The sequence below is a fragment of the Bufo bufo genome, chromosome 2 (genome assembly GCF_905171765.1).
Source record: "Bufo bufo chromosome 2, aBufBuf1.1, whole genome shotgun sequence".
NCBI lineage: Eukaryota > Metazoa > Chordata > Amphibia > Anura > Bufonidae > Bufo > Bufo bufo.
This window is the reverse complement of record NC_053390.1, coordinates 44,776,155-44,795,822: the sequence shown is the minus strand read 5'-3', so window position 1 is coordinate 44,795,822 and position 19,668 is coordinate 44,776,155.

Sequence of the window (19,668 nt, the reverse complement as noted above, 5' to 3'; positions counted from 1 at the left end):
AACTTTCGATGCTAATCGCTTGTAGAATAGCTTAAGTCAGTATTGAAACATTTTAGCTGCCGTCTTAGCCAATTCGCACGAACGTTCGCCAAGCATGTGTTTTATATACGAAAATTTAAAAAAAAAAATCCTATTATTGCATCGTACACGGCAACTAACAAGCCAAGGAGTTACCCGATACATTAGGTGCGTGTACCATTTCTAATAACTATGGAAAAATCTATTAATATAGTTTAGTATTTGCTAATTTTACTACAATTTTGTTATGTATATGTAGGGAAGTATAGGGATTATAAATTCAGTTTGAGTAAAGGTTAAAAACCATATATTTTATGATAAAGGGCCTTTAACTTATTACGGCCAAAGCACTGATATTATATATTTGCTGTAAAGAGAATTATAAGAGTTTTATTTTTTGGATATTAAACGTTAATAAAGACATGTTTCCATTAACTTATTTCAGCGTCTTATTGACTCTTCTTAGCTTTCTTTTCCGCTGGGAGTTGGAGGACAAAGGGGGCTTTATATCGGGTCCTCGTAACAAATAAGGATCTGCTGAAACAGCAGCTAAAGAACCTTCTAATTCTGTCTTGATTTATATCTGTTCTTTCTCCTGGAAATGTAGAAATCATAGTAGCCATCTTCATCCCCAGTCTGCCCCTACACACTCCAAACCTGTAGAATTAGTGACCCATCGAGAAAGTCTAGGAAAATTAATAGTTTTATTCCTGCCTTTCCTTGAGCAGTAACTGGGGAAAAGACAATGCAGCATTCTAAGAAAAGATGCTTTAGCATTTTTCATGGAGATTAAAAGTATTTACTATAACAGGCCGACAGATCCTCTATACTACACCACACAGGAGAGCCGACAGATCCTCTATATTACACCACACAGGAGAGCCGACAGATCCTCTATATTACACCACACAGGAGAGCCGACAGATCCTCTATACTACACCACATAGGAGAGCTGACAGATCCTCTATACTACACCGCACAGGAGAGCCGACAGATCCTCTATACTACACCACACAGGAGAGCTGACAGATCCTCTATACTACACCACACAGGAGAGCTGACAGATCCTCTATACTACACCACACAGGAGAGCCGACAGATCCTCTATACTACACCTCACAGGAGAGCAGACAGATCCTCTATACTACACCACACAGGAGAGCTGACAGATCCTCTATACTACACCACATAGGAGAGCCGACAGATCCTCTATACTACACCTCACAGGAGAGCTGACAGATCCTCTATACTACACCACACAGGAGAGCCGACAGATCCTCTATACTACACCACACAGGAGAGCAGACAGATCCTCTATACTACACCACACAGGAGAGCTGACAGATCCTCTATACTACACCACATAGGAGAGCTGACAGATCCTCTATACTACACCACAGAGGAGAGCTGACAGATCCTCTATACTACACCGCACAGGAGAGCCGACAGATCCTCTATACTACACCGCACAGGAGAGCCGACAGATCCTCTATACTACACCGCACAGGAGAGCAGACAGATCCTCTATACTACACCACACAGGAGAGCTGACAGATCCTCTATATTACACCACACAGGAGAGCCGACAGATCCTCTATATTACACCACACAGGAGAGCCGACAGATCCTCTATACTACACCACACAGGAGAGCCGACAGATCCTCTATATTACACCACACAGGAGAGCTGACAGATCCTCTATACTACACCACACAGGAGAGCCGACAGATCCTCTATACTACACCACACAGGAGAGCTGACAGATCCTCTATACTACACCACACAGGAGAGCTGACAGATCCTCTATACTACACCACACAGGAGAGCTGACAGATCCTCTATACTACACCACACAGGAGAGCCGACAGATCCTCTATACTACACCACACAGGAGAGCTGACAGATCCTCTATACTACACCACACAGGAGAGCCGACAGATCCTCTATACTACACCACACAGGAGAGCCGACAGATCCTCTATACTACACCACACAGGAGAGCTGACAGATCCTCTATACTACACCACACAGGAGAGCCGACAGATCCTCTATACTACACCGCACAGGAGAGCAGACAGATCCTGTATACTACACCACACAGGAGAGCTGACAGATCCTCTATACTACACCGCACAGGAGAGCTGACAGATCCTCTATACTACACCGCACAGGAGAGCCGACAGATCCTCTATACTACACTACACAGGAGAGCTGACAGATCCTCTATACTACACCTCACAGGAGAGCTGACAGATCCTCTATACTACACCACACAGGAGAGCTGACAGATCCTCTATACTACACCACACAGGAGAGCCGACAGATCCTCTATACTACACCACACAGGAGAGCTGACAGATCCTCTATACTACACCGCACAGGAGAGCCGACAGATCCTCTATACTACACCACACAGGAGAGCTGACAGATCCTCTATACTACACCACACAGGAGAGCTGACAGATCCTCTATACTACACCTCACAGGAGAGCTGACAGATCCTCTATACTACACCACACAGGAGAGCCGACAGATCCTCTATACTACACCACACAGGAGAGCCGACAGATCCTCTATACTACACCGCACAGGAGAGCCGGCAGATCCTCTATACTACACCACACAGGAGAGCTGACAGATCCTCTATACTACACCACACAGGAGAGCCGACACGTCAGCTCTAATGTGGAGAATTTATTTTTGCTATAACCAAAATAATAATAATGGCTCACAGTAATTTGCACACAATTCCACCATTTAATATATAACACAATACATTAAAAACTATCTCTACATTTATATTGTCTAAAAAAACACAATTCATATGGTCCATTTCATGAACAAGGTCCCTTTTAAATGCGGAGCTCACGCATGTATCAAAAATATAAAAAGTAGAAATAAAAACACAGTTTCCTTATTTTGTTTCTTCACTCTGGGCGTGTGGTTAGTGATATTAGTTATTTAATTGCATTCACACAATTCTATTAATTAGTTATGGACTTGCAAAGCGTCCTCATGATCTGTTATATGCAGTGCCAATTCTCAATTAGCTCATTCCTTATGCACATACATTAGCAGCATATTATCATTGATCCACAATTAGTTTCCACAGCATTCGTTCAGAAACCGCCACCAGACGCGTTTCGGAACTAATAGTTCCTTACTCAGTGGTGAAAAAGCAATAAATGGCTGCTGGAACCTAACAGCCGAGTTTTAAACCATTCTGGATCAATTTCCGGACCGGATCATGGTGGAAACAACCTGGTTCATAGGTGTCAATACATATATACCTTTATCTACCGCATCATATATTTGTGTCAATGCACACAATCCATTTAACTCTCGCATTGGTTCATATTGATAATATTAGTAGATGTTATCCTATCTTTTATGCCATAAATGCGTCGATGCCAGGCTGTATACCGGCGCATTGATGCTTCCTGTGCCCTTCCCCTTACGTCTATCAATTCTAATTGTTTTTCTTTTTGAAACTTTTTTTTAAAAAAAAAAAAATATATATATATATATATATATATACAATGTATAGTAGTCAAAAGTATAATATGTATTGACACCTACAAACCAGGTTTTTTGCATCATGATCCGGTCCGGAAATTTAAATTGACCCAGAATGGTTTAAAACTCGGCTGTTAGGTTCCAGCAGCCATTCATTGCTTTTTCACCACTGAGGAAGGAACTATTAGTTCTGAAACGCGTCTGGTGGCGGTTTCTGAATGGACAGTGTGGATTGTTATCCTTAAAGAATTTTGGCATAGCGCAACTCCAGCTAATTGCTTGGCGTCCCGTCAAGTCCAACACGCATGCGTGAGAAGACGCACAGCAAGGTTTGATACAACGAAGCCATCATGACCCAAGGCGGGTTAGAGGTAAAGCAGCGCAGACTGTGACAAGATCGTGAGTAACATATACGGTGAATGCTGTGGAAGCCAATTGTCAATCAATAATAATATGCTGCTAATATACAGTACAGACCAAAAGTTTGGACACACCTTCTCATTCAACGAGTTTTCTTTATTTTCATGACTATGAAGGCATCAAAACTATGAATTAACACATGTGGAATTATATACATAACAAACAAGTGTGAAACAACTGAAAATATGTCATATTCTAGGTTATTCAAAGTAGCCATCTTTTGCTTTGATTACTGCTTTGCACACTCTTGGCATTCTCTTGATGAGCTTCAAGAGGTAGTCACCTGAAATGGTCTTCCAACAGTCTTGAAGGAGTTCCCAGAGATGCTTAGCACTTGTTGGCCCTTTTGCCTTCATTCTGCGGTCCAGCTCACCCCAAACCATCTCGATTGGGTTCAGGTCCGGTGACTGTGGAGGCCAGGTCATCTGGCGCAGCACCCCATCACTCTCCTTCATGGTCAAATAGCCCTTACTTTCAAAGTTTTCCCAATTTTTCGGCTGACTGACTGACCTTCATTTCTTAAAGTAATGATGGCCACTCGTTTTTCTTTACTTAGCTGATTTTTTCTTGCCATAATACAAATTCTAACAGTCTATTCCGTAGGACTATCAGCTGTGTATCCACCTGACTTCTCCTCAACGCAACTGATGGTCCCAACCCCATTTATAAGGCAAGAAATCCCACTTATTAAACCTGACAGGGCACACCTGTGAAGTGAAAACCATTTCAGGGGACTACCTCTTGAAGCTCATCAAAAGAATGCCAAGAGTGTGACATATTTTCAGTTGTTTCACACTTGTTTGTTATGTATATAATTCCACATGTGTTAATTCATAGTTTTGATGCCTTCAGTGTGAATCTACAATTTTCATAGTCATGAAAATAAAAAAAACTCTTTGAATGAGAAGGTGTGTCCAAACTTTTGGTCTGTACTGTATGTGCATAAGGAATGAGCTAATTGAGACTTGGCACTGCACATTTAAACAACATAACCGATCATGAGGATGCTTTGCAAGTTCATAACTAACTAGAAAAGCTACAATTTCTGGGGAAATTGTGTGAAGTGTTCTTGCCTCCACCAGTAGTCTACAACTGGAGTGGGCGGAGTAACTGGGTGGAGTGGCTTGAGTAACTGTTGTGTGGTTTGAGTGGCTGGAGTAACTGTGGAAAGGTTGGACTGGGCAGAGTAACTTTATGGAGTGTTTGGCGTAAGTAAAGATAGTAAACATTACACTAACCAATTGATTGATCAAATTTAAAAAGTGCACATGGCAAGCTTGATAGAGTGAGAAATGCATTTCAACTTTTATTTATTTATATATCACATTTAATTGCAATGTTGTTGCTCAAAGTGCTTCACAGTTACATTAAAACATACATTAGCAGCCGATTTGTGTAGGTGGGCTTGAAAATGAGGGAGTGGTGGCAGTTTAGAAATCATGTCCTGATTTTTCAGCTCACACTCTAGCTTTTGTCACTCTGCTGGCTGCTCACACACCTGGGTTCCTATGGCAACTCACTCTACAGCAAGGGCAGAGAAGAGCGGTTAAAAACAAACTGCTCCAAGTTGCTCACTTCACTGGTGGTTGCCATCTTCAAATGGTTGTAGTTTAGAAATTATGAATCTTACAGCGAAGAGCTTTATATTGTGAGAATCACAGGACCTAGACCTACATTTTGATGCATAGTATGTCTCTGAAATATTAAAAATGAAGGCACAGTTGCATTTTAGAAATTGCCCTTCAAATTTGAGGTGGCTAGAGTGGAGTTTCAATGAATGTCAATGGGCGGCGTGAGTTGCAAACAAATTGTCATATTGTGAAAACTATCAGGACTATGGCTTAGCCATATACATTTTAGTAACAGCAGGGATAGCTGAACGTTTTGATATGAGATTTGTGTAGGTGGGCTTGAAAATGAGGGAGTGGTGGCAGTTTAGAAATCATGTCCTGATTTTTCAGCTCACACTCTAGCTTTTGTCAGCTCCCACTCTAGTTTTGAACATTCCGCCATTCATTCCTATGGGACCAATTTCGCCACAAAAACGCAGATATTTCGTGAACCATTCGGCGAAATGTTCCACAAAGTAATAGCACACCAATCAGGAACAATCTGCACGTTTCGGTATATTACTGTCTATGTAGTGTAAAAACTGTGGGAGGAGTTAGGGTGGTAAATTTGGCTATAATAATAAGAATATATACAGGTGAAACTCGAAAAATTAGAATATCGTGCAAAGTTCATTTATTTTAGTAATGCAACTTAAAAGGTGAAACTAACATATGAGATAGACTCATTACATGGAAAGCGAGATATGTCAAGCCTTTATTTGTTATAATTTGGATGATTATGGCTTACAGTTTATGAAGGCCCAAAGTCACCATTTTGAGGTCCCCTTTGCTCAGGGGGTATGGATTAATTATCTGACTAGAGTGTGACACTTTGAGCCTAGAATATTGAACCTTTTCACAAAATTCTAATTTTAAGCTGCATTAATGCAATTCCTTTTAATTTGTTTTAGTGAAATAAATGGACCTTTGCACGATATTCTAATTTTTCGAGTTACACCTGTATGTGAGATAACAGTAAGTGGTCTTGCCATGCAAGAACACTTAATAGAATTGTGTGAATGCAATTAAATAACAACTAATATCACTAACCACACGCCCAGAGTGAAGAAACAAATAAGGAAACCGTGTTTTTATTTCTACTTTTTATATTTATTTTTATATACTTTTTTATATTTTTGATACATGCGTGAGCTCCGCATTTAAAGGGACCTTGTTCATGAAATGGACCATATAAATTGTGTTTTTTAGACAATTTAAATGTAGAGATAGTTTTTTATGTATTGTGTTATATATTAAATGGTGGAATTGTGTGCAAATTACTGTGAGACAGCCATTATTATTATTATTTTTTTGGTTATAGGAATTCTGAGGGGTGGTCAGTGGGCTCCAGGGTAACTGGTGAGCTTCCTCTATCAGATAGAGGAAGCTCACCAGTTACCCTGGAGCCCACTGACCACCCCTCAGAATTCCTATAACCAAAATAATAATAATAATGGCTGTCTCACAGTAATTTGCACACAATTCCACCATTTAATATATTTTATTTTTGTTGTCAGATCAAATGCACTGTTTACAGAGCAGTTCGGCAGGTCACAGCAGACACATAATAAGATACTTGTGAGCAAAGGTGTTAAGGAAGGGTTAATCTCATAATATGGATTTGCTAGGTCTGAAACAATAGTGGTTTAGCATATTTCGCTGTTGTGCTGATTCAATTCTTTTACTGAGTTTGGAACTGGGAAACTCAAAGGAGATGTGCTGTGCATGCGCAGATTATAGAGTCTACGACACATGCGCAGGATTACAGTGATGATTCCTGACCCTGTCTAGGACTCGGGCCCACCTCTTGGTGGCCTAAATTGTGTATTGATTAAAACTATGCTGTCTCTGTAACAGCGGAAGGGCCTTATGTCATACAGAAATCATTTTAGGATCAACAACAGGCCATACTTGCCTGACGTAATAGGGTTGATTCTGCTGATGGGTCCTCTTTTAAAGGATTCTCCACTTTGTACAATTACCACTTGCTTGTAGGGTCCCTTGACAATAAGCTACCCACAAAGTGTTCCTCTAAGGCCTCTTTCACACGGGCGAGATTTCCGCACAGGTGCAATGCGTGAGTTGAACGCATTGCACCCGCACTGAATCCGGACCCATTCATTTCTATGGGGCTGTGCACATGAGCGGTGATTTTCATGCATCACTTGTGCGTTGCGTGAAAATCGCAGCATGCTCCTCTTTGTGCGTTTTCCACGCAACGCAGGCCCCATAGAAGTGAATGGGGCTGCGTGAAAATCGCAAGCATCCGCAAGCAAGTGCGGATGCGGTGCGATTTTCACGCACGGTTGCTAGGAGACGATCGGGATGGAGACCCGATCATTATTATTTTCCCTTATAACATGGTTATAAGGGAAAATAATAGCATTCTGAATACAGAATGCATAGTACAATAGGGCTGGAGGGGTTAAAAAAAAGTAAAAAATAATTTAACTCACCTTAATCCACTTGTTCGCGCAGCCGGCATCTCCTTCTGTCTTCATCTTTGCTGTGCACAGGAAAAGGACCGGTGGTGACGTCACTGCGCTCATCACATGGTCCGTCACATGATCCATCACCATGGTAATAGATCATGTGATGAGCGCAGTTACGTCATCATAGGTCCTATTCCTCAAAGAAGACCGAAGAGAAGCCGGCTGCGCCAACAAGTGGATTAAGGTGAGTTAAATATATATATTTTTTTAATCCCTTTTACTATGCATTCTGTATTCAGAATGCTATTATTTTCCCTTATAACCATGTTATAAGGGAAAATAATACAATCTGCACAACACCGATCCCAAGCCCGAACTTCTGTGAAGAAGTTCTGGTTTGGGTACCAAACATGCGCAATCGCAAAATCGCACATTTTCCCGTGACGCACCTGCATCTTATCTGGGCCAAAAACATGACGCCCGAGTGAAAGAGGCCTAACTGTCTCCCTGCAATCAACTATAATTGGTGTCACCACAGGGGAAATGGAGCATTATACAGGGTCCATTCATATTAATGGGTTGCCTGTATAATACAGGAGAGGACAGGTCCTCCAGAGAGAGAGACGCTCTTTATAACTGCTCTATATTCTGCTCAGGCGATGAGGACCCTTCTCGATTAACACAGATGCTGCCTGAGGTACAGGTACTTTCACACTAGCGTCGTTAGAATCCGGCAGGCAGTTTCGTTGCCGGAACTGCCTGCCAGATCCGGAAATCCTTATGCAAACGGAAATCTTTTTTTTTTTACGGATCCGTATACTGATCCATTAGACTTATTAATTGAAATACCGGATCCGCATTTCTGGTATTATCCGGAATAACGCATTCGGTATTTTATTTTTTTTAAGGCTAGAAAGAACTGCGCATACGCAGACCGGAAAACCGGATCCGGCGATGCGGCAATTTCCGGAACACTTGGTTTCGGATCCGGCATTAATGCATTTTAATGGAAATTAATGCCAAGTGCGGTAGTGTTCCGGAATTTTGGTGAAATACCGTACAAGGTACGGAACGGAAGCCATCCTGATGCATACTGAACGGATTGCTTTCTATTCAGAATGCATTGGGACAAAACGGAAGCGTATTTTTCCGGTATTGAGACCCTTTACCGGATTTCAATAGCGGAAAAGAATAACGCTAGTGTGAAAGTACCCTATTACGGCTATATTTTGCTGATTCTTTATAACTCTATGGGAATCCGTGCAAGTCCCATCAGATGCTGTATTGTGGATTATTCTCCAGTACTTCTAAGGCCCGGGGGATTTGAATTAGCAGGAGACTGCATAAGGGTTAATAAATTCCTACCCGTTCTCAGTTGGAGTTCCTGAGAGCACATGGAAAGGTTAGCTGTTGACATCTGTTCACATGGTGCAGTACTGCATGCATGGTTGCTGTGGTGCTGTGCTGGCGGGTTGGTGGCTTTGTCTAGCAGGAGGGGTGCTGGGTCCATCCGCCTACTGGTGCAGAGCTACAGCGTCAGTGGTCGCCACATGGTGCCGCGCCAAATTAGAGAGGCAACCTTGGCGTGGTGAGTGGGCTTACGCATTTTGATCAAAAAGTATATCAATGCCTCATGTACATGACGTCAGTACGTATATCAGGGGGCTACATACTATTTATTACGCTGAGAAGAGATTTTAATTGTGCTGAGAGTTCAACGCATTGCATGCGGATGTGCGCTCCAGGTTTTTCTCTTTTTTTTTTAATACTTCTAGGGGTATCTGGTGTGGTATGTGATCGAACAATCATTAGTGCGATCATTCATCCCCGTACAGTCACATTGTTATCCCTGTTTACATGTGACAGCATGCTGCCGACAATCAATGATTCTTACCCCTGCATAAAAGGGGCAATGGTCAGGGACTAGCATTGGAAAGTCCGATTGTCCCCTTGACCGTGTGAATGGAACTTTAGTCTTTTGTGTAATACAGAGAGTGAAGGGCGACGATGATGATCTGCTCCCATAAGTCCCAATGGGGGAGGATGGGGAACAATCAGGATTTTTTTATTTTTTTTAAATCACGAGTTGCGTAAAAACTCGCTGGGAGTTACCGTGGCAGCCTCACCGGTTGTCACGCAACTGTCCCAAAAAACTGATATCACATGATGGAATGAAAATAAATTAGATATTTTCTTTAATTTACTGAAATTATTTTCATTTTTAGCTGCATTATTCTCTTCCAATTAATTTCATAAAATTTAGCTATCGTGTCAGAGCTGTGTTTTCAGATACATAGCTCCAAATTCCTTGCATAGGGTTAAATGATAAAATTCTGTCTGCCTGGAGTCACCACTAGGGGGGAGTCTATGAACTACTGGTTTATAAAGTAAACTCCTCAGCTCCCCCTAGTGATAGCTGCAGGGACGGCACACTGTTTGCAGCTCGGTAGCAGAGAAACAGAACTCTAGCTATAAGGATAAATGAAGACATTATTCAGCACCAAATTATGAACCTATACGGTGTAGAAGCAAATTGTTCATGAGACGTCTGCAGCCCTTGTCAACCGTCGCTGCGTATATCAGCCGCTCCAGCACCGCTGACCTAGTTTTTATTCTGTCGTAATGTACAGATGGCCTTTTGCCAGTTGTGCATTTATTGCCGTGTCTTCCATTGACATGTTACTTTGCACAGTTTTACCATGTGGGTTATGTCATAAAGCAACGTCCATAAATAATTCACACACGGCTCCCTATTAGTGCCCTGAAAATATGGACATATTGATTTCCCCCGTCCAAAGTGCTGAATCCTGGAGTAACAAAGGTTGTACGTACAACGAAAGACGTCATTGACTGGTTTACCTAATGGACGGCACATCTCTTCTTCTGTGATATACTGGGAGGGAGGGAGGGGGTGTAAGAACCTTCATCACTATGGGGTAGAGTTACTAAAAGTTCAAAACATTGGATTGACAAATGTGAATTTGGTACATTTTATGAAACTCCTCTAATAAATGACCTGGTATAGACAATGTTGTGCAAGTTTTATACATTTTGCATAAATTTGCACTAAATTAGATTATATCTAAGCTTGCAGTTGTCGGCTACAAGAACCAAAATGCCATCCAGATGCTTAAAAAAATATAGAACTTGTCATCATAAGCGTCGGTGGGCTGGATGCTGTAGACTTGCAGGGTTTCTCAACTCCGGTCCTCGGGAACCACCTACCAGTCATGTTTTCAGGATTTACTTAGTATTGAGCAGGTGAAATAATTAGTGTCCATGCATCAGGACTTACCACAGGTATTCATTCTGTGGGATATTCTCAAATCCTGACCAGTAGGTGGGTCCCGAGGACCGGAGTTGAGAAACCCATAGAGGCTTGTCCATTTTGCAAGTGTTGGTTGGCTTCTATCAAGGAAGCATAAGCAGGCTGGATGCAAGAGTGGCTTGTTCATCGTGGAAGTGTAGGTGAGCTGGATGGTGAAGAGGCTCATCCATCATGAAAGTGCCAGTAAGCTGGATGCTGGAGAGGCTTGTCCATTGTGGAAGAGCCAGCAAGCTGAATGTCATAATGGCTTGTCCATCGTAGAAGTGTCAGTTGGCTGGATTTCAGAAAGCCTTGTACATCATGAAAGAGCCAGCAGGCTGTATGCTAGAGTGACTTATCTATCATGGAAGCGTATATGGGCTGTATGCCAGAGATGCTTGTCCATCGACGAAGTGTTGGCTGGCTGAGTGTCAGAGAGAGGCTTATTCATTGTGGAAGTGTCAGTTGGCTTCATGCTGGATATGGCTGGCCATCATGGAATTGTGGTCTTGACTGGGTGCCAGAGTGATTTGTAGATCTGGGAAGTGGTGTTGGGCTGGAGACAAAGTGGCTTGTCCATCATGAAAGAAGTGTTTTAGTGGAAGTTGGAGCAAGTGACGAGTATCCAGTTGAAATGCTGCATACTGGGTCACCTGATGTGCTTTTGGGAGACTCATAAGAGAGAGGTAGAGAAAGTCAATGGGGTAAATCCAGAAAGCTGATGGAGGAAACTGCTGCTTCTTTTAGGGCAGTAAGCTAACACAGTCATGTTATCAGCCTTGGGGAGGGGGGGGGGGGATCAGCTCTTGGGAGGTTGTTATAGATGTCATCTTGGGGTTGAGCTAATGTGGTTTGGTTTATGAGATGTTCAAGCCTAAGGGATGCTATTGCTGATACTATAAGCATTTTAACTGTGAATTTATGGAGAGAGCACTGTGAAGGTAACACCAATCTAACGTCTGTGTGGAGTCAATATTGACCTGTCCAAAGTTAGAGGTCATTTGTTTACAGCACTGATGAAGTTATGTTCTAGAACCTTCAAGTATTATTCCCTACCAGGAGTAGTAACTACCAAACATAGGAGCTTCACCTAGACCAGGTATGGCTAACCTCCGGCACTCCAGCTGTGGTTAAACTACGACTCCCAGCATGCTCCATTCATGTCTGTGAAGTTCTGAGAACAGCCAAGCAAGTGTTCATCTTGGGAGTTGTAGTTTTACCATAGCTGGAGTGCCGTAGGTTAGCGATCACAGACCTAGACTGTATTACAACCAGTAAGCTTTTATGCCCTGTATGAGAACTGTAACAAGAGTTTTTGTACTACTGTTGTGTGACAAAGGAAATGTCTTCTGTATAACCAGTATGGTATGTTACTGCTTCTTTGAAGGGGAACCCTTGGCCACCTCTTTCATGTGACTTGGGACAGGAAGATAAACTGCAGGAATGGACCTGAAAACTAGAGGTGCGAGAGGAAGAGTTAGAGGTAATTGAGCAATGGTAGTGGCAATGACCAACACATGAAGGAGGAGAGAATGAACACATCTCTGCTAGAGATTTTCAAACTGGCAAGAGTTGTCAGAAGGTCTTGGTGTGTCTATACATACAGGTATTGGGAGAAGAGATGCTGGACTGTGCCCTGTCACTAATCCCCCTTGCTTAGAATTCAGTAACAGATTGTATGAAAAAGGGTGCTGTAAATTGGCAAAATACAACACTACAACCTCAGATTACCCCTATAACGGTGCCAGCCACACAATGCCCCCAAACAATGCCAGCCACACAGTAAATCCCAGTAAAGGCTCTAACCACACAATGCCCCATGCAAGGGCGGATTGGCCATAGACCTTACAGGAAAATTTCCTGGTTGGCCAATGCTCAAGGCCCCCCCCCCCCTCCTTACAACATGGGGCCACTTTTAGGATTTTTTACAGGGCCCCTTTAATTTCCCAGTCCACCCCAGGCCCAATGACACAGTTACACAGTTCCCCCAATAAAAGTGCCCCATAACAGTGTCAGCTACACAGTGCTCCCATAGCAATGCCGCCCACACAATGCACCCATAACAGCCATACAATGCACCCAATATTAGTACTAACTAAACAGTGCACTATAAAAGTGTTAGCCGCACAGTACTAGTCCATAGCCCTGCCATAAACACAATGCCCCTATAGAGGGCGCTCACTTGTATCTTCAGAATCCTGGAGAATGGGATGGAGCAGCTATCTAATGACCACACTCTGTTCTATACATTAGAAACATGTGCTTGTCTTTTGACACCCGTATCTTTTTGGATAATCAAGACACAGGTAAGTACTGTATATGGCATTGTGGGCTATATGGGGCCTTCAGCTGTGCACCACTGGGACATACTGCAATTGCACAAAGCTGTGCTTTAAAGAAACATCTGTGGTGAAGCCTCTACCTTGTCTAGATGCAGCGTTTTATTCGCCTCTTTGCCTTGCCGCTGTCTAGAAAATACAGCTAAGCCATGGGCCAGGTATCCCAGTAATGTGTGCAGGCAGCTCTCCAAGTGGAATATGGGTCAGAGCAGATTATGCATGTGTTCCTGCAGCAGATGACGATTATCATGGTATAATATTACACCGCTCAGTCATTCATAGTATTACATAACATATGTCCATGTGCAAAAAGGAGAAAAACATTCTGACATTGTAAAGGGAATATGCTCTTCATACTTCTGTACTTGACCAGTCAGCTCAGAGTGGATCAGCAAACCCACCTCAGAGACACCGCATGTCAGGAACAACGAAGAACCTCCAGAGAAGAAAGTCTCCAGCACTGCTCCAGTAAGATCTACATATGTACAAACGTTAGTGTTTTTATCTGTCTGGATGCCTTTGGATCTTATAAAGATATAATAAAGTGCCCATATTCTTATTATCCGGTGGCAACAACAATCTTCTTTTTGATGTATTATAATAGTTATATTCCTGTATTATAGTAGTTATATTCTTGTACATACAGAGCCATATTATAGTAGTTATATTTTTGTACATACAGAGCAGTATCATAGTAGTTATATTCTTGTACATAGGAGGCAGTATTATAGTAGTTATATTCTTGTACATAGGAGCAGTATTATAGTAGTTATATTCTTGTACATAGGAGCAGTATTATAGTAGTTATATTCTTGTACATAGGAGCAGTATTATAGTAGCTATATTCTTGTATATAGGAGGCAGTATTATAGTAGTTATATTCTTGTACATAGGAGCAGTATTATAGTAGTTATATTCTTGTACATAGGAGAAGTATTATAGTAGTTATATTCTTGTACATAGGAGGCAGTATTATAGTAGTTATATTCTTGTACATAGGAGCAGTATTATAGTAGTTATATTCTTGTATATAGGAGCAGTATTATAGTAGTTATATTCTTGTACATAGGAGGCAGTATTATAGTAGTTATATTCTTGTACATTGGAGGCAGTATTATAGTAGTTATATTCTTGTACATAGGAGAAGTATTATAGTAGTTATATTCTTGTACATAGGAGGCAGTATTATAGTAGTTATATTCTTGTACATAGGAGGCAGTAGTATAGTAGTTATATTCTTGTACATAGGAGCAGTATTATAGTAATTATATTCTTGTACATAGGAGGCAGTATTATAGTAGTTATATTCTTGTACATTGGAGGCAGTATTATAGTAGTTATATTCTTGTACATAGGAGAAGTATTATAGTAGTTATATTCTTAACCAAATCTCTTTTTACTAAGAGGCAAGTTGTCAGCAACAGTAAGACATGTAATCTCAAGAAGCCAGACACAGCTGGCAGATTAATTCGGTTTTAGAGCAATCATAGGTAATGACAGCAATCTCATGGTATTGAGAAAAAAAACATGTGTGAACATGAGTAACAGTATGGGGGAAGACAAGGGGAGAGACCTAGAGGAGGGGGGTTAGTTGGGGGAAGTATGTAGGATGTCGTACCTCACGAGGATCTAGAAATTTCAGAATTGCTTCCAGGGAGACCATAATTTCAGGAACTGAGGTCTGGAGTGATTTTTCCAATGGGACAATTCCTCAAATCGAAATATTTGATCAGTTCTCTCAATCCACGCCAAAATAGAGGGAGGGGAATCATTCCTCCAGAGAAGAGGAATTAATAAGTGGGCCGGGGTTAAGAGCATGGTCGGGAGATTGGACTTAGAGGGAGTCAGAGAACCATTAGGGCATCAGTTTCGCGTCTAACTGGACTTGGGAATCACAAATCCGGTTCAGCATGTTCTCTACCTGAAACCAGAAAGGGTGTATTTTGCTGCAATTCCACCATATATGGGAAAGGGAACCAACTTCTGTTCCGCACCTCCAGCACAGATCTGAGATATCAGGGTTTAGCCTGTGAAGAAATTCTGGCGTCTTATACCATCTCATCAGTAATTTGTAGGAATTAGCCTGGATCTTGATGCAGTGGTTAAATCCATGAGAGTGTGTAAGAATGAAAGCTTTGCCAGGCCGACAGAAATCGTAAGTCTGGAGGTGCGGAAGAGAGCAGCTCCTTATAGAGCATAGAAAGGGGCCTAGATGGGAGGCGGGTTGAGGAGAGCTTTTTCTCCAACCAAGAAGGCTCCTCAGTGGGTCGGAGCGGTTTTACGAGAAGTGCTAAGTGCTTCCGAAAGGCCATAACGGCCAAAAATGAGGCCGCCCTGACCTTTAGAAGAACGAAGATCCCACTCCAGTCTAAAACACCAGACTCGGAAATGACATCCCGTAGAGTGATGTCTGATAGTAGGGGCCATATCCCAGGTGGCTCAAGGGAGGTAGGATGAATATGAAACTGAAGGAGGTGCAAGGGTAGATGTGGACTAGGGAATTGTAGATCTGAGGACCGATACAGTTTGGCCCATTCTACTAGTAGGCCCTTCCATATGGGAGATGGGAACTTATTATTAGCTATGCATGTACAGTCGTGGCCAAAAGTTTTGAGAATGACGCAAATATTAGTTTTCACAAAGTTTGCTGCTAAACTGCTTTTAGATCTTTGTTTCAGTTGTTTCTGTGATGTAGTGAAATATAATTACACGCACTTCATACGTTTCAAAGGCTTTAATCGACAATTACATGACATTTATGCAAAGAGTCAGTATTTGCAGTGTTGGCCCTTCTTTTTCAGGACCTCTGCAATTCGACTGGGCATGCTCTCAATCAACTTCTGGGCCAATTCCTGACTGATAGCAGCCCATTCTTTCATAATCACTTCTTGGAGTTTGTCAGAATTAGTGGGTTTTTGTTTGTCCCCCCGCCTCTTGAGGATTGACCACAAGTTCTCAATGGGATTAAGATCTGGGGAGTTTCCAGGCCATGGACCCAAAATGTCAACGTTTTGGTCCCCGAGCCACTTAGTTATCACTTTTGCCTTATGGCACGGTGCTCTATCGTGCTGGAAAATGCATTGTTCTTCACCAAACTGTTGTTGGATTGTTGGAAGAAGTTGCTGTTGGAGGGTGTTTTGGTACCATTCTTTATTCATGGCTGTGTTTTTGGGCAAAATTGTGAGTGATCACACTCCCTTGGATGAGAAGCAACCCCACACATGAATGGTCTCAGGATGCTTTACTGTTGGCATGACACAGGACTGATGGTAGCGCTCACCTTTTCTTCTCCGGACAAGCCTTTTTCCAGATGCCCCAAACAATCGGAAAGAGGCTTCATCGGAGAATATGACTTTGCCCCAGTCCTCAGCAGTCCATTCACCATACTTTCTGCAGAAGATCAATCTGTCCCTAATGTTTTTTTTGGAGAGAAGTGGCTTCTTTGCTGGCCTTCTTGACACCAGGCCATCTTCCAAAAGTCTTCGCCTCACTGTGCGTGCAGATGCGCTCACACCTGCCTGCTGCCATTCCTGAGCAAGCTCTGCACTGGTGGCACTCCGATCCCGCAGCTGAATCCTCTTTAGGAGACGATCCTGGCGCTTGCTGGACTTTCTTGGACGCCCTGAAGTCTTCTTAACAAGAATTGAACCTCTTTCCTTGAAGTTCTTGATGATCCTATAAATTGTTGATTGAGGTGCAATCTTAGTAGCCACAATATCCTTGCCTGTGAAGCCATTTTTATGCAACGCAATGATGGCTGCACGCGTTTCTTTGCAGGTCACCATGGTTAACAATGGAAGAACAATGATTTCAAGCATCACCCTCCTTTTAACATGTCAAGTCTGCCATTTTAACCCAATCAGCCTGACATAATGATCTCCAGCCTTGTGCTCGTCAACATTCTCACCTGAGTTAACAAGACGATTACTGAAATGATCTCAGCAGGTCCTTTAATGACAGCAATGGAAAGCAATAGAAAGGTTTTTTGGGGATTAAGTTAATTTTCATGGCAAAGAAGGACTATGCAATTCATCTGATCACTCTTCATAACATTCTGGAGTATATGCAAATTGCTATTATAAAAACTTAAGCAGCAAGCAGATGTATCAAGCGGGCCATATTCTCGCTCCTCTGTCTGCCAGAGACAAAGCCCACTTGTTCCCTATTGATAATATCGGGGAGGACAGTTTGGATACTTTGGGCCAGGAGGGAGATTGGGCGGTAACTACTGCAACTTAGAGGATCTTTGTTTTCCTTATGGATGACCATGATATGGGCCGAAAGCAATTGGGGGGGAGGGAACCTCCTGCAAGCAGATAATTGCAGAGGGTTTTGAACTGGGGGACTAATATATGTTTGAAGGCTTTATTATAGGATATCGTAAAGCCGTCGGGGCATGAACTTTTCCCGGATGGGATAGTAGAGAGGACATTAAGTATTTCAGATTTAGTAATTGGGATCAATAGTTGGGATGACTGCGAGGGGGTGATAGCAGGCAGCTGAAGGGAAGAGAGGAATTTTTCAGTTGCTTCTGCGATGTGTTCTGGCGTGGATTGGTCAGCGGGTGTTACGTTGTAAAGGTCTTTGTAAAAAGCACAAAAGGCTTTCGCTATATCAGGGTTATTTTTGTGCAGTGTACCTCTAGCATTTTTGACAGCTGCGATGAAGGAGTCAGTACGTTGTTTTTTTTAACTAAGGCTAACATTAACCTGTTCCCCTTATCCCCATGGGCGTAGGCACGGAACTTAGAGCGCAGGAGGAATTTAGCTGAGGTGACATTCAACAAGTTTTTAAGCTTTGCTCGAGCATCTGAGAGCTCCGTTGCACAATTGAGGGCTTGGGATTGTTTGTGGGTTAGTTCAAGGGTTTCTATGCAAGAAAGGAGCGTAGTTATGGCCTGCGAACGCTGTTTTTTTTAGCTAAGCTCCTAGGGCAATTAGTTCTCCCCTTATGACTGCTTTATGGGTTTCCCAAATTATGGATGGGGAGGGGGCAGAAGGGTCAGGGGTGTTGTGCCTGAAAAATTCATTTAGTGAAGAGGAAAACTCAAATTCATTTAGTGAAGAGGCATGGGATGGGTCTAAAATGATAGTGTCATTGATGCGCCAATTCCATTCCTCCTTTGGCAGGTCTTGCAGGGAAATGTTTAGAAAGATGAGGGGAATGATCAGATAGGGTAATATTCCCTATTTTGGCCAGGGTGACCCTGTTGATAAATGTGTTAGAGAGGAAAAGATAATCCAGTCTGTGGTCGGAGGATTTAGCATTAGAATAAAAGGAAAAAACTCTGCGAGAGGGGTTCATGGTGCGCGACACGTCTAGAACACCCAGCTTCTGCAGAGCAAGTTTTAGGCGCCGTAGACAGGTGTGCGTGATAGCTGACTTCTTGTTAGAGGAGTCTAAGGCCGGCTCAAGGGCGACATTAAAATCGCCACCTAAAATCACCATGCCGTCTCTAAAGGAGGCTAATAGGGCGAGGGTCTGAACGAGCCAAGCTACTTGACGCCCGGTTAGGCACATAGATATTTGCTAGAGTAACCGGTGTGTCAGCAATAGTACCCTTCACAAACAAATAGCGACCCTCAGGGTCCGAGGAAATATCAGAGTGCTTAAATGGGAGTTGTGAATCGCTATGCTGACACCCCTGCTAGCCGAGCTGCAGGTGCTATGGAACCATTGAGAGAACCTTTTGGGAGGCAAAGTAGGAATCTTACCCTTACGAAAATGGGTTTCCTGAAAGCAGGCAATCGACACCTTGTCCCTCTGTAAGAGAGCTAGAACCTGCGATCTCTTGCAAGGCTCGTTTAGCCCCCGAACATTGAGAGAAGATATCATAACGGACGCCATTCTATAATGTCAGAGAAAAGCATATCATCTGAGTGGGCTTTGGACGACATCTGTTGTAGGGGGAGGAGAGAAGACACAAAAGGGAGGGAGGGGAGGTACATAATTAACATGTATAGCAAGAGTAAATACAGAACTGATAACAATAGCTCCACTGAGCACCTGACTTGAGAAAGACTCT